Source organism: Nicotiana tabacum, chromosome 11 (genome assembly GCF_000715075.1).
Source record: "Nicotiana tabacum cultivar K326 chromosome 11, ASM71507v2, whole genome shotgun sequence".
NCBI classification, from domain to species: Eukaryota; Viridiplantae; Streptophyta; class Magnoliopsida; order Solanales; family Solanaceae; genus Nicotiana; species Nicotiana tabacum.
In genome coordinates, this window is record NC_134090.1 from 110,252,083 (window position 1) to 110,267,813 (window position 15,731).

The 15,731-nt window shown below is 37.5% G+C and overlaps 1 long non-coding RNA gene across 1 annotated transcript; it reads right to left on the reverse strand.

Moving 5' to 3' along the window:
- Window positions 1-277: 277 nt before the first annotated feature.
- LOC142166548 (uncharacterized) lies at window positions 278-5,047 on the reverse strand. Its single transcript, XR_012696960.1, has 3 exons — window positions 4,767-5,047; window positions 3,902-3,993; window positions 278-2,505 (listed from the first exon to the last, which is right to left on the reverse strand). It is a non-coding gene; the product is annotated as an uncharacterized LOC142166548 (long non-coding RNA).
- Between the last annotated feature and the right edge of the window lie 10,684 nt (window positions 5,048-15,731).

A 15,731-nucleotide genomic window follows, 5' to 3' on the forward strand; every position in this document is an offset into this window, starting at 1 on the left:
TTTCCACCTGAATAGAGTCAATTTTTGGGCTTCCAATTATGCCGTCGATTAGGATATCCTCTTTCCATACTATTTTTGGTACATCTGGCTTACAAGAAATGACAATGTTATCACGATCCAAAATCCCTCCAAAGGTCATGTTGGCACCTAACCCGCTCGCTAGGCAAGCCAACACTTATTCAACAATAATGAAAGCAGATTATTATGCCTTTAACAAATTTATGATATAAATATACAAGAGGAATAAGTCTCAACACCAATATCATGAATACAAATATATGAGACATGTCTAAATATGATAAAAACTGTCTAACAGTGCCTAAAACCCCGTGTCACAACTATCACAAGCATCTAACAAGAATAAAGAGTGTCAATTAAACAACAATATCTGTTCAAACGGGAAATAAATAAACATAATAGATAAGTAGGAAGGGGGAACTCCATGTGCTACAGATCGGATCAAGTAAAGCAGCTCACCACAAAGTTTCCACTAGATCGCCTACTATGCTGGATGAATACCATTAATACTAGCCTCAGAACCTGCACAATTATATGCAAAAGTATAGTATGAGTACAAAATCACGATACTCAGTAAGTATCATATCTAGCCTCGAAGAAGTAGTGGCAGAAAATTGACTTCGACACTTATTAAAAATCCAACAATCAGGTGAAAGCATAAATATGATATGAAATAAAGCATGACATCATCAAGTGAGTACGAAAGCTCAAAGCACAATTCATACGGAATTTAGATATGCTTTATAGATAAAGAAGATCAAATAAAATATCAACATCTCAATCCTCATTTAAAGACATGATACATGTCAACAACCTTTATATAAAACTGCTGCATAAGTCAAAGTATATATGCATGCTAAGGATCCTTTCTCAATACCATACATCACCAAAAGCTGGGGTGCCTACGCTCACAGTACCTAACTCCGGAGGGACGTATCTATATTCAAGAATGATCATTTTACAATTAGATCAATAACCAATAATCAATATCCGCTTATAGTATCTGTAGTGCCAAATCCTCAACTTTTAACAACAACCAACTCTACACCATGCATATGTGTATGAAATAATATAATAAAGAAGTACCAGACATAATAATACGGATGCAGATATAAGCTCACATGACTAAAATAAGGCTATGGCTAATCATGTAAATTAAGTTATCACAACAGCTCAATAAGTTATTTACACATGCACAAGTCTAATCATATTACCTAACATAAGTCAAGTAAGCCAATAACCATCAAATCATGAAGCAAATAAGACAATTGTATGACCTACGGATTAATAATAAATTTCAACATGGCAAAGCAATCCTTTATGCCCAATTTCATAAGTCATAACCTTACGCATGCCCCTAAATCATAATTATGAAATGTCACGTATTCATAGAATCAATTAAGATATGGATAATAATTTCATATAATCCAAGCAAGGCATAACGCAAGTTAAACACTATCGGATATGGTCATAACCTAGCTATGCATATATGCTCATCACCTCACATATACAAGGCTCCTAAATCAAGTAGCAAATAGATCACCTATGGGGAGAATTACCTCTTACAAGGATAGACAAGAGACATACCTCCACGTTGTAAGCTTCAACCTTCCAAAATAGCTTTTTCTCTTAAATCAACCTCCAAATGACTTGAATCTAGTCAAGTAAAACTCAATAACATCGAATAAAGCTATATGAATCAATTTCAAACAATAAACATTTAATTTTTGATGAAATTCCCAAGTGTCAAGAAAAGTCAACCTGGTCCCACATGATCAAAACCCAAGTCAAGGGGTAGATCGTGACTGTCCATAACCCCACGAGTTTAAATATGTGATTAGATTACAAAATCGAGTTCAAATTGACCCTTGAATTCCCAAATTACACTCTTAAATTATAGACAAAAATCCTAATTTCTCTTGCAAATTCCATAATCTAAGTGTATAAATCTTTAGAGAAATTAGTTATATAATTAAAATCAAGTAGAAATCACTTATCCTCAAAGTAGCAGTGAAAGTCTCTACCAAAATTACCTCTTCTCAAGCTCTAACCTCAAACTAGTGAAAAATGAGCTAACCCTCTATCACGCCCCAACCTTGGGGAGCGTGACTGGCACTCAACTGAATTAACCTAGTCGAGCCAGCCTACGTTACATCAACCTCTCATCATTACTCATGTATGATTTCCATAACATAATTAGGTCTTGACTTTTAAATTAAATACATTTGGCTCAATGGCCAAAAATTCTTCTCATGATGGATATAAAGCTTTATAAATATCTGTAAATACTGTGAGCAAAAATACATGACAAAACTCAAAACTTAAGTACATGACCCACATTGTACATGGAGCTTCTATGATAATAGATACCTAATTACATAAAATGAAATAGACTCAAATACCCACTAGAACTATTATGGGCTCACAATAAGCTGAGTAGTGAGGAAGATCCCTATCAAATATCCACATCATCCATTAGAAGTACACCTGCAACCATTAAAAGATGCAGTGCCCCCGACAAAAAAGATGTGAGTACAAATGGAATAGTACTTATATATAAGGCGGACAGAACAACATATGAGAATACAATAACTCAAATAAGAGGCAAATGAAGCACATAAAGAAACTATGAAATGACTCATAGAATCACATGTCAAGTCTTAATATACTTACATCATTCTGAACTTCTTTTGGAATCAAGTGAACCATATGAACTAGGGATGTCAATGGTTCGGTTCGACCGATTATTTTGTAAATTTTGTACCATACCAATTTTTCGGTTATTCTATTATGTATAACTAAAATTAGACTATTTGAAATCGTCCCAATCATATCAGTTTCTCTTCGGTATCGGTACGGTTCAATTAATGTTCGGGATTTTTTTAAATGTCATGTAAAAGTCACTAGTAGAAGTAGAATGCAGTAATATACGTACTTTTATAGGACTTAGCAAAACTCACTAGACGTTTTTACATTTTAAGGGTGATGAATTAAGAAAATATGAAAGATGGATATAGTATAGATCCATAAATATTCTAAAACAACGTAAAAAACTAAGCAAATTAATACAAAGAAAATATAAATCACACGAGTGGAAAGATATTAACCAAGTTGGAATTGGGACTCAAGTAGAAAGTCTATAGAAGATTAAATATTTAAAAAGATAAATCCAAATCAAACTAAAGGAAGCATATTACATTGTAGTTTGCTACTCATAATCGCTACAATACCTTGTGTCTTGCTAGTGAATATGCTGGAAATAATTTAGTTTCAATAGGAGTAGCATAATAGATTTGGGAATTAAGATTTTGAGTTTAATTACTTGTTGGCTTGTAACTATTTTTATCATTCCAAGACCCAAGAAAAAATTAATGCTTTATTATTTTTAAACTTAATATATAAATATATTTCTAACATGTAAATTTATTTGGTACGGTTAGGTATTTTTCTGTTTATTTTTATAAAATAAAAAACCTATCCTAGTTAACGGTTATAGATTTACATAAAATCCTATGGTTTTATTAAAATAAACCTAAAATCGGTTCAGTACGGTACAATTTACTCGATTTTTCAATATCCATTGAAACCTCTAATATGAACTATGTGTCACGACCCAAACCTATGGGCCGTGACGGGCACCTGGTAACTTACTCAACTGAGTACCAACGTAACGTATCTATCTTATTACATCATCATATACACGTGATATACGGGCCTAATAGGCCAACATGATCATTTATAAATTCAAAGCATAGGCCGACAAGGCCGTACAATCTTTCACGTACACGACCTATGTCTACAAGCCTCTAAGAGTACATAAATCTCATAAAGGTTGGGATAGAGTCCCGCCATACCAAATAATACACGTCAAAATCATACTAACCAAACACGCAACTCCGAAGCAAATGGAGCGCACCAACATCTTCCGCTGAGCTGATAGCTTACTTGGAGGGCTCTCGACCTGTCTATCTGGACCTGCAGGCATGAAACGCAGCGTCCCCAGGTAAAATCGACGTCAGTACGAAATAATGTACCTAGTATGTAAGGCAATATACTGAAAGCTGAAACTGAACTGATAATATAATAACTGCAAGTAGCTGGAAGTCAACGATAATCTGAAGATGTGCTTACCTGCTGATACCGACTCAGATCTCTCAATATAGTAAGTAAAATAACTATCCGGCCCTATAAGTCTCGGTATACATATATATCTGCTCTGGCGTAGTAGGCTCGCTCATAGGCGCTCGGCCATACTAGGCTCTGTATCTCGACCAACTGGGCTCGCTCATAAGCGCTCGGCCATAGTAGGCTCGGTATATATATAACTGCTCTACCGTAGTAGGCTCGCTCATATGCGCTCGGCCATACTAGGCTCTGTATCTCGACTAACTGGGATCACTTATAGGCATTCGACCACAGTAGGTTCGGTAAATATCTTACCATCTGATCAGAGATTGCCTAATAGAGGCCTGCCCATCGATTATAGCTCAATGGTAATGAAAATACTATAATACTATATATGTATATAGACTCTCTGCTCTCTTGACTGAAAGAAATAAATACTCAATTGAATATGAAATCCTAATGAGAATATTGTAACTTACAAGGCTAGAAAAATATACGTAACTTGCGAGACTAGCAAAATATACATAAATTCCGGGATATGAATTTTTCTTTATGACTCATTATCAAACTTATGTAACTACGAGATCATACCAAAATAAAGGAAGAGCTTAGCCTTAACATACCTGTTCCCGGAATCATTTGAATGAATCTGCTTCTGCGAAATATGGATGAAACTCTACTTTGAACTCTCAAATTTCAGAAACAAGCTTGGTAGATCTTGAAATTGAAACGTTGGCTAGCATTGAATTGGTGAACGAGAAAATGATTCTGCTTTTTGGTTGAAATCATAATTGGCTAACACTTTGTATCTCTTTCACATTTTTGGTTTATTATAGAATGTAAAAGTTTGCCTTTTTACGTTTTTGCTGGTTCATGGCAGAATGCATTGGCTTTTTGATCTTGAGATAAGTGCTTACCCATTTTAAAATGCCTTACAAGAGCCTTTATTTAGATAAGACTTGTGAATTAGTCCTTTAATCCTTGTATGACACATGTAAATGTGACTAATGAGTCACCTTATACATAAAGGGAGGGGCTGCCACGATTCATGGGGTGTGACTTTATAAATTTTTATGCACTTATTAGTTAACCGGGTAATGTTTCGTTATCCGGTAATTAATCTATTACCCGCATAATTTAAAAGTTATCACAAATTACTTAAAATTCTATTTATTTTCAAAGTACTTCATATATACTTTATATATTATACTACCGTGGTCATATGGTACCTTGCATGGTACTAGTTTATAATTATCGTGTATTATTACTTGATCTTTATTTTATCCCAAATTGCTAAACTTCGACAAAAATTCGTTTTCTTCGATTTTACTTACCCTCTTACCTTCACGAGTTTACTCATCACTTGTTTGAAATAGCATAATCCTTATAACCTCCAAATAATTTTTTCCTTGGACTGATGTCAACACCTTACGACAATTCAACGTATAATACTATATGGTGCAACATCATCGTAACTTAATACCGCAAAGCGTAACATCACCGCAATATATATTACTGCAGAGCATAACATCGACGTAATACTGCGGGGTGTAACATTATCCCCCCTTTTGAAACATTCATCCTCGAATGTTGACTGATGCACTTATCATTTTCATAACTTATATCTTTTGAATACTCTAGAACTTCTCATGCCATCTAGGTGACTGTCCTGTGAATGAGTCCAAAGTCCAGGGCATTCCCCCCTTAGGCCTCCTTCTTACATCACAACTTGTAGTCGGAATCCTTCCAATCTCGTAGCTGTCACTACCTTTCATCATGCAGCCTGTACAATTTGACCTTGTAAGTGTGCCCAATCTCTAAGATTCATATGTAGAGCTTGATAAGATATCCCTTTGGGTATATATGAGAATACTGAAGTTCTTCGCTCGGTACTTTGTTGAATTCACGAATATTGCTATATCTCATCGCATAGGTCCGTTTAGCCGTCCGTATGAATTTACTGCCATAACTCTTACTTTAATTTATCGTTGCTGAGGTCTGCTACCAAATCCCAGCTTACTCTCGTTGCTTATTCCATATGTGTAAATTTAATTCCTTTAATGCTTCCTCATTACTTCTTATCTTTAGAATGACAGCCCAATCCCATCTCATACTTTGTGACTTTTATCCATCTATTGTTGATTCACCTCAATATTGATCTACAATATACCACTGATAACTTGAAACTTTACTTAATACTTTTCCCCTAGGGCTTACGTTACCTCAAAGAATATTCGAAGTGATTCCCATAGTTGTATTTTGTAGTGTCTCAATGTGATTCACCTTATGGGGTATTCTAATTTCGTGCCTCCAGCGAAATCTTTTCTCCTTCTCTTTTTTTTTCAAATCATTATTCAAACAAAATCCCAAACGTCATCCTGTATCTGTCCCAATTATACCCTCATTTTATTACCAGGTCAGCATTTCATTCATTCTAAATGCTATTAATTTTAGACTCTTTTGAGTTTATTAAAGCTATAGTGAGCTTTGTATAACAAAGAGAAACTGTCTGCTCTTCTTATTTTCATGGGCTTAATCCTAAAGACTTATCCATTCTCGTCATCTTTTCACTTGCCTTTCCTCATCCTTACTCATGCTTCCTTAAAACTTTATCGCTCTACCATACTTTAGCTTGCGACCTATACATATCCATTTATAAACTTTCCTTCAACTTGCTTGCATCATAGATTTTCTTATGTTATTCTGGAACATCAAGCGAGACATCATATTGTCTCCAACTTTTCTCTATTCTTTTAACTAGATCTCTCAGTATTTAGAAACCATAGGATGGAAGACATGTTGCCGACGATGCTGCTATCATTCCCGGTTATTGGACCCCCGTGCTTATTGTCTTCTATCCGAAGTATGGATCATTCACAATCTTCTGCCTTTGAGTATCTTGTACGTTGTTATCCTTTACCTTACTTACCTTAAAATCTCGCATCGTATCTTCTATCTCTTTTATGACCTCCCTTCTACCTAGGTGTAATTTACGTCCATAACTTGAAGCTCTATTATAATACTCGCACCTTTGGTACATACACAATACGACGGGAGCTTCGTACTGACTTTTTATAAGGCTGGTACTTCTTTTAACTGGATTCCTTGTAGATCCATTATAGATTATGGTTGTTGTGTTATTTCTTTTGAACATCTGATATTAAGAGTGATTCTGTCATGTTCTCAAGAACAACTTCTATAATTCTTTTCTAGGTCCAATAATCAGACTCCTGATTTACTTGGGTGATGTAATTCTTTAGTTGCCTCTTCCTTCTGATCAGACTTTACGTAGGCTTAAGCTATTTTCCGATCTATGGATCACGGTATCAGTTATTACCTTAGCCTTTCATGGGTGTTATGGGATATCCATGATACAATCTTCTAACAATTCAGTCCTTTGTCTACGCCATGGGCTCAATTCTTTCTTTTAACTTATACTGGAGTCTTCTATGGCTGTATAATTGCCAATAAATATGTTGCCTAGATAATGCTCCAAAATCTTGAGTGTATCCATAATGTACTAACTCTGGATCAATGATCGAATAATTTTTTCGTTCCATCTTAGCTTTCTTTCAACGTAAGCTATTACTTTTTCTGGTCTTTCTACCCCCTTATTGCATCCATACTTAGCTTATCTTAGTGCCTACACTTGGTAGAGTTTTCATACAACTCATATGATCTCGAATATTACTTTTAATTCTTACTTTCCGTTCATTAGCCACGGTAGGTACTATTTTCAATGCTTACAATGTTGTTGTGAGATTGTTGTTACACGACCATTTCCTCTTTATGTTGTTATCCTTAGGTTGAAGCCTTTCTTTTATCTTCTCAGCTAATCTTTCGTTGTAGTACTTAAGGAGAACCCTTGACTCTCGTAAAGCTGTGAGCTTATTACAGATCTTTTTGATGTCCTTATGTGACGACCCGGCCAGTCGTCTCATGAGTTACCGCCCTGTTTTCCCCATTTCTTCTTCCTTATGCTTTGTTTATCTGTGTTATGTGGTATCGGGTTAGTTGGATCGAATCTGGAATAATTTTGGTAAGGTTTGAGACACTTAGTCTCTTTTGAGGAAGCTTAAGTTAGAAAAGTCAATCGGATGTTGACTTATGTGTTAGAGGGCACGGATGTGAGTTCCGATGGTTTGGATAGTTTCGGGAGGTGATTTGGGACTTAGAAGCGTGATTGGAATGAGGTTTGGAGGTTCAGAGTAGATTTAGGCTTGAATTGGCGAAGCTGATATTTTGGCGGTTTCCGATTGGTAGGCAAGATTTTGATATAGGGTTTGGAATGGAATTTCGAGGGTTGCAGTAGCTCCGTTGTGTCATTTGGGATGTGTGTGCAAAATTTTAGGTTATTCGGATATGGTTTGGTTGGGTTTTTGATCAAAAGCGGAATTTGGAAGATTTTGGGAACTTAGGGTTGAATCCGGTGTGTTTTGGTTGATTTGATTGATGTTGTTTGAGGTGTTTTGAAGATTGGTACAAGTTTGAATTAGGTTTTGGGATATGTTGGTGCTTTTGGTTGAGGTCCCAGGGGCCTTGGGGTGATTTCGGATGGTTGACAGGGAGTTTGAGGAATTGATGCAGGTGTGATGCCGCATGTGCAGGCGATTAGTCACAGAAGCGAAAAAGGGGCTTGAAGAGCAGGGACTGCAGAAGCGGTTAGGAGGACTGTATTTGCGAAGTCGCAGATGTGGGTATGGGACCGCAGATACTGACAATGGGGAGTTAAGTGATTTCCGCAGAAGCGGATGAAGAACTGCAAATGCGGTAAATTGGGCTGCAGATACGAAAATGCCTGGGCAGAATGTATAAATTGTGTCCTTCGTGATTTTGAGCTATTTTCACCATTTCTAATTTGGCTCGGGAGAACTTTGGACAATGTTGAAGAGGGATTTTAGGGGAACTTCATTGAGGTAAGGAATTTGGATCTAAAACTCGTCCCCATGGTATTATTTCACGGATTAGAGCTATAATTAATGGAATTTATGGGTTAAAATTGGGAAAAACTAGGGCTTGGTATTGGAGACCTAGACTTGGGGGTTTGAGGGACCTATTATGGTCGGATTTTGGTACTTTTAATATGTATGGACTCGTAGGAGGATAAAGATTCCGTTGATGTAATTTTTATCGAATTTCGAGACGTGGGCCCAAGGGTCGGGTTTCTGTAATTTCAGGATTTGTGTTGTAAATTGATTATTTTCACTTGAGCTTCGTTCCCTTAGCATATTTTGATGCCGTGATTCTGATTTTGGATAGATTCAACGCGAGTGGAGGCCAATTCGAGGGGCAAAGGTGTCGCGAGCTAGAGATTCAACCGGTTTGAGCTGAGTAATGATTGTAAATGATGTATAAAGGGTATGAAACCCCGGATTTGCACATTGTTGTGCTATATTAATGTGACGCACATGCTAGATGACGAGCGTGGGGTCGTGCACTGTTGGGGATTGTGACTTAGTCCGTCCCGAATGACTATTTTACCGCGTATTTGACTGAAATCTATTTGCTATCATCATTATTTGGGTTGAATGCCATATTTGGGCTTCGCGCCAACTATTTGAATCCTCAGAGGACTTTTATTGATATTTCCTCACTGTTTTGACTTTATACATGAACTCAGTCATGTTATAATTCACTGTTTTCGTACTCAGCCATGTTTACTCTATTTTAATACTTAAATGATATTTTAAATAATATTCTGGGCTGAGCATCATGTTTTACTATTGCCCGAGTGGCTTGTGAGATTCTTACTGAGTAAGGCCGAGGGCCTATGTTGTGAGGAAACACCGATTATGATTATGAGGCCGAGGGCCTGAGATTTGTTCGCCACGAGGTGGCTTGTTGATATGAGGCCAAGAGCCTGTGTGATTATGCCACGAGATGGCTTGATATTGCGCTTGGGCCGTAAGAGGCCCATCTAGGAGTCTGCACACCCCCAGTGTGCGCGGGTACCTATTGTGATATGAGATATAGCCCGAGGGGCTGGTATTGTTTTGAGATATTGTCCGAGGGAGGATTTGTTGATATTGTGCACGAGGGGCAAACCTTTATGTGTTTATTTTCCTTAATTGCATGTCATTTACCTACCTAAATTGTTGAAAAAGGTTTTCGTGAAGTTTAATTTGAGTTAAATGATTTTCACATACCTTTCATTGGTTTTACTGCTTCATTATAGTCTGCAAATGTGCTTTACGTGATTTCCTACTTTCAGTCTTTATTTATGATTATTACTCACTGAGTTGGAATACTCACTTTACTCCCTACACCCTGTGTGCAGATTAAGGCACACCTAGTCCCGCTCCCGAGTGCTGATCAGTTCCAGCTCAGGAGGATCCGAGGAGCTCTAGGTAGCTGTCGGAGTTCGTAGCCCGGAGCTTTTCCCTATCTTATTTCTTCATGTTCTTAGTTTCTGTATTAAACCTTGCAGTTCCTCTGAGTATTCTAGATTGTTTAGATGCTCATGACTAGTGACACCCCAGTATCAGGCTGTGTTGGGTTGTATTTCGCATATTATACTATCATTTGCTTAAACCTTGGATTATATTATCATGCTTTAGACTATTTCTTTCTGTTAAAATGTTAAATACTGCAATGGGAAGTGTCGGTTGGCTTTGTCTTCACGAGAGGCGCCATCACGACTTGGTCCGGGTTTAGGGTCGTGACATCTTACTTGCCTATAATCATCCCTAGTTGCTTACTTCCATGCCCTTGTGCTTGTACGGTTGCTTTTGAACTGATATTTTTACTACCTTCCCAGTGGCACTCTCGTTTATTTCCGTAATACTCATACGGTACCTTTAACTACCCCGACTCCAATTTGAATATATCTCAAGTATTATAATGATATTCTTCGAGGCTGAACTCTCCATGTTGGGTTCTACTATATTTATCTCACACTATCTGATAACTCGTCTGTAACCTCATGTTTAGCCATAACTGGAATCTTCCTAAACAAGTACTAACTACTCGTTGGCCTATTCTCATATCAATATTCCTCGTAATCTTTCCCGGGTTATTTCCTTTTCTTAACTTATGTCTCGCACTGGTTCCTTATTTATTAATAACATCTCGGGTAGGAACCTTTACTTTCTCTCTTTGACGTCATTCTTGCACAATATTCTTGAATCGTAGCGTACCTGTAAGATTTGGATAAGTGCCATTTCATTCCTCTTTCATTTTTCGCATTCTTCCTTTACCATTCCATAGTTACTAAGACCACTTAATTCTGACTTAATGCCACATCACTCCATATTCCCCCGTTTAGGGTGTACTAAGAGTTGAAGCCACGAGGATCTACCTGTAGATGTCTTACCTCTTCATCTTTGGCGTCGTTTCTCAACATCAATGATCCTCACTCGCCTTGCGACAATCCTTCTGTAACAAGGATGACAAATCCCCTTACTCGCGAGGGTGACACCTAATGTAGCTGGTACATACGGTCCCTTAAGCTTCTTTGCTCATATTGCTTGCTTTAGGGAAGCGTCTTCCTGAGTGACCATTCTCTGAATTCATCATGTATCTTCTTCTATTGTCTATTTCACCATCGCTGGAACGCAATCTGAAATTCTCATAATGCCGAGTATTTTCCAATCATTGAGTCCCTAATTCATATTTAGTTTATCTTGTTTACCAGCCCATACTGATTTCTATTACTCTAGGGATTAACTCTTTCTTCTGGTAGTCGCGTTGGAGTCACAAACTTATTTCTCGAAATGAGGATATAACCTTATGGCCTATACTCTTTTGTTGTCTTAAGGCCCATAACCTTTCGTCTCTTTCTTCATTTGACTATAGGTTTTGTAACACCCTACCATTTTTATCCATGTATCACACCTTATTCATAATGCTTCATTAACTTTTTTCTTTTTTCCCGCTAATATTTATGCCTATCACTTTATTCTGAAAACTCGAACGAGACATTCTTTTGATTTTAGCTTCCCTTTGCTCACTTCCGTGGCTCTTCAAGTTGCTTAACGTTCTCTCTTTACTAGGGACGCGAGCCATACTAAAGTAATATGTATCCCTTCAAGGCTTATAGTGCATGTCATTGTAGTACTCATATCTGACTGTACTATTTTAAAGTATACTATATGGGTGCCTCACAAGGAGATCTATTAGCATATTTGCAGTATCCTTCGGAAATGCCAACTGTCGCAAACAATTCATCCATCATATCTTCTTATACTACTTCTATTAACCCCCATAGGGCATATCTGGAATGGGTGCGACCAATTGTATATACCTCTCTCAAAAAGCTTATGTGCCTCTGCCTGAATTATAAACACTGTTAACCTTTGTTAACTGGGCGCCTCGAACCATTCTATATCTTGCTTCTTTTGCTTGTTGAAACTTGTATTTATCTTCTTAATCTCTCATTTTCTTTCACCATAAAGGTGGATAGGCATTCTTGCCTTAAGGCTTCTTATCAAGAGGCTTACATCTTTCAGTACACACATGATCTGCTGAAGATCTCACATTTACTTATCATAAGTATGATACAAAGTCGAGTTCTTCTAATTCAACACTTCCACGGCTATATCTCTTATCGATCATCCTTCTGAACATAGGCATTGTCTTATTACGAAAAAATAGAAGTTTGGGACTTGAATTCTTATAAGTGAGCTCTACCACACGATCTAGAGTAAGAAGAGAGAGTGACAGTCATAAATGCCCTGTAGCCTCCTGCTTATAAGTGTGGTGCACGACACACCCATAATAAAGATTCTACTAGATACGGCTTATAGACTCCCTAGGACAGAACTACTCTGATACCACTTTTGTCACGACCCAAACCGATGGGCCATGACGGGCACCCGGTACCTTACTCAACCGAGTACCAACGTAACATATCTTTCTTATTACATCATCATATACACGTGACATACGGGCCTAATAGGCCAACATGGTCATTTATAAATTCAAAACATAGGCCGACAAGGCCGTACAATCTTTCAAGTACACGACATATGTCTACAAGCCTCTAAGAATACATAATTTTCATAAAGGTTGGGACAGAGTCCCGCCATACGAAACAATACACGTCTAAATCATACTAACCAAACAAGCGACTCCGAAGCAAATGGAGTGCACCAGCTTCTTCCGCTGAGCTGATAGCCTACTTGGAGGGCTTTCGACCTATCTATCGGGACCTACGGGCATGAAACGCAGCATCCCCAGGCAAAAGGGACGTCAGTACAAATAATGTACTGAGTATATAAGGCAATATACTGAAAGCTGAAACTAAACTTATAATACAATAACTGCAAGTAGCTGGAAGTCAACGATAATCTGAAGATGTGCTTACCTGCTGATACTGACTCAACTCTCTCAATATATTAAGTAACATAACTATCCGGCCCTATAAGGCTCGGTATACATATATATCTGCTCTGGCATAGTAGGCTCGCTCATAAGCGCTCGGCCATACTAGGCTTTGTATCTTGACCAACTGGGCTCGCTCATAGGCGCTCAGCCACAACAGGCTCGGTATATATATAACTTCTCTACCGTAGTAGGCTCACTCATAGGAACTCGGCCATACTAGGCTCTGTATCTCGACCAACTGGGCTTGCTCATAAGCGCTCGACCATAGTAGGCTCGGTATATATAGAACTGCTCTGCCGTAGTAGGCTCGCTCATAGGCGCTCGACCATACTAGGCTCTGTATCTCGACCAACTGGGCTCGCTCATAAGCGCTCGGCTACAATAGGATCAGTATATAACTTACCATCTGATCAGAGGTTGCCCAATAGGGGCCTACGCATCGATTATAGCTCGATGGTAATGAAAATACTGTAATACTGTATATATAGACTCTCTTCTCTCTTGACTGGAAGAAAGAAATACTCAATTGAATATGAAATCCTAATAATGAGAATATTGTAACTTACAAGGCTAGAAAATTATACGTAACTTGCGAGACTAGCAAAATATACGTAAATTCCGGGATATGAATTTTTCTTTATGACTCATTATCAAACTTGTGTAACGACGAGATCATGCCAAAATAAAGGAAGAGCTTAGCCTTAAGATACCTGTTCCCGGAATCATTTGAATGAATTTGCTTCTGCGAAATATGGACGAAATTCTGCTTTGAAACTCTCGAATATTAGAAACGAACTTGGTAACTCTTGAAATTGAAATGTTGGCTAGCATTGAATTGGTGAACGAAAAAATGATTCTGCTTTTTGGTTGAAATCAGAATTGGCTAACACTTTGTAGCTCTTTCACGTTTTTGGTTTATTATAGAATGTAAAAGTTTGCCTTTTCACGTTTTTGCTGGTTCATGGCAGAATGCATTGACTTTTGGATCTTGAAATAAGTGCTTACCCATTTTAAAATGCCTTACAAGAGTCTTTATTTAGATAAGACTTGTGAATTAGGCCTTTAATCCTTGTATGACACATGTAAATGTGACTAATGAGTCACCTTAAACATAAAGGGATGGGCTACCATGATTCTTGGGGTGTGACTTTATAAATTTTTATCCACTTATTTGTTAACTGAGTAATGTTTCGTTACCCGATAATAAATCTATTACCCGCATAATTTAAAAATTATCACAAGTTACTTAAAATTCTATTTATTTTCAAAGTACTTCATATATACTTTATATATTATACTACCGTAGTCATATGGTACCTTGCATGGTACTAGTTTATAATTATCGAGTGTTATTACTTGATCCGTATTTATCCCAAATTGCCAAACTTCGACAAAGATTCATTTTCTTAGATTTTACTTACCCTCTTTCCTTCACGAGTTTACTCATCACTTGTTTGAAATAGCATAATTCATATAACCTCCAAATAATCTTTTCCTTGGACTGATGTCAACTACCTTACGACAAATTCAACGTATAATACTATATGGTGCAACAACGTCATAACTTAATACCGCAAAGTGTAACATCACCGCAATATATATTACTGCAGAGCATAACATCGACGTAATATTGCGGGGGCGTAACACTATGCATGAGATACAAAATATAATGTAAATGTAACATGTAAAAACAAAGGCAATGAAAGTGGCACCTATTGTTCTTACTGGCTATGCATCTCACTAGACCATCCATAACACTCTCTTACTATGCACCTATGCGTTTCACAAACCGTCCATAGGATCTATCTATACTATACACATATGTGTTTCACAGACCGTCCATAGGGTCTATCTATACTATGCACCTATGCATTTCATAGACCGTCCATAGGGTTCACCTATACTATACACCTATGTGTTTCATAGACGGTCCATAGGGTTCACCTATACTATACACCTATGTATTTCATAGACGGTACATGTGGTCTATCTATACTATGCACCTATGTATTTCATAGACCGTCCATAGGGTTCACTTATACTATACACCTATGCATTTCATAGACCGTCCGTAGGGTTCACTTATACTATACACCTATGCATTTCATAGACCGTCCATAGGGTTCACCTATCCTATACACCTATAGGATTCATAGACCGTCCATGGGGTTCACCTATACTATACACCTATGTGTTTCATAGACCGTCCATAGGGTCTATCCATACTATGCACCTATGTATTTCATAGACTATCCATAGGGTTC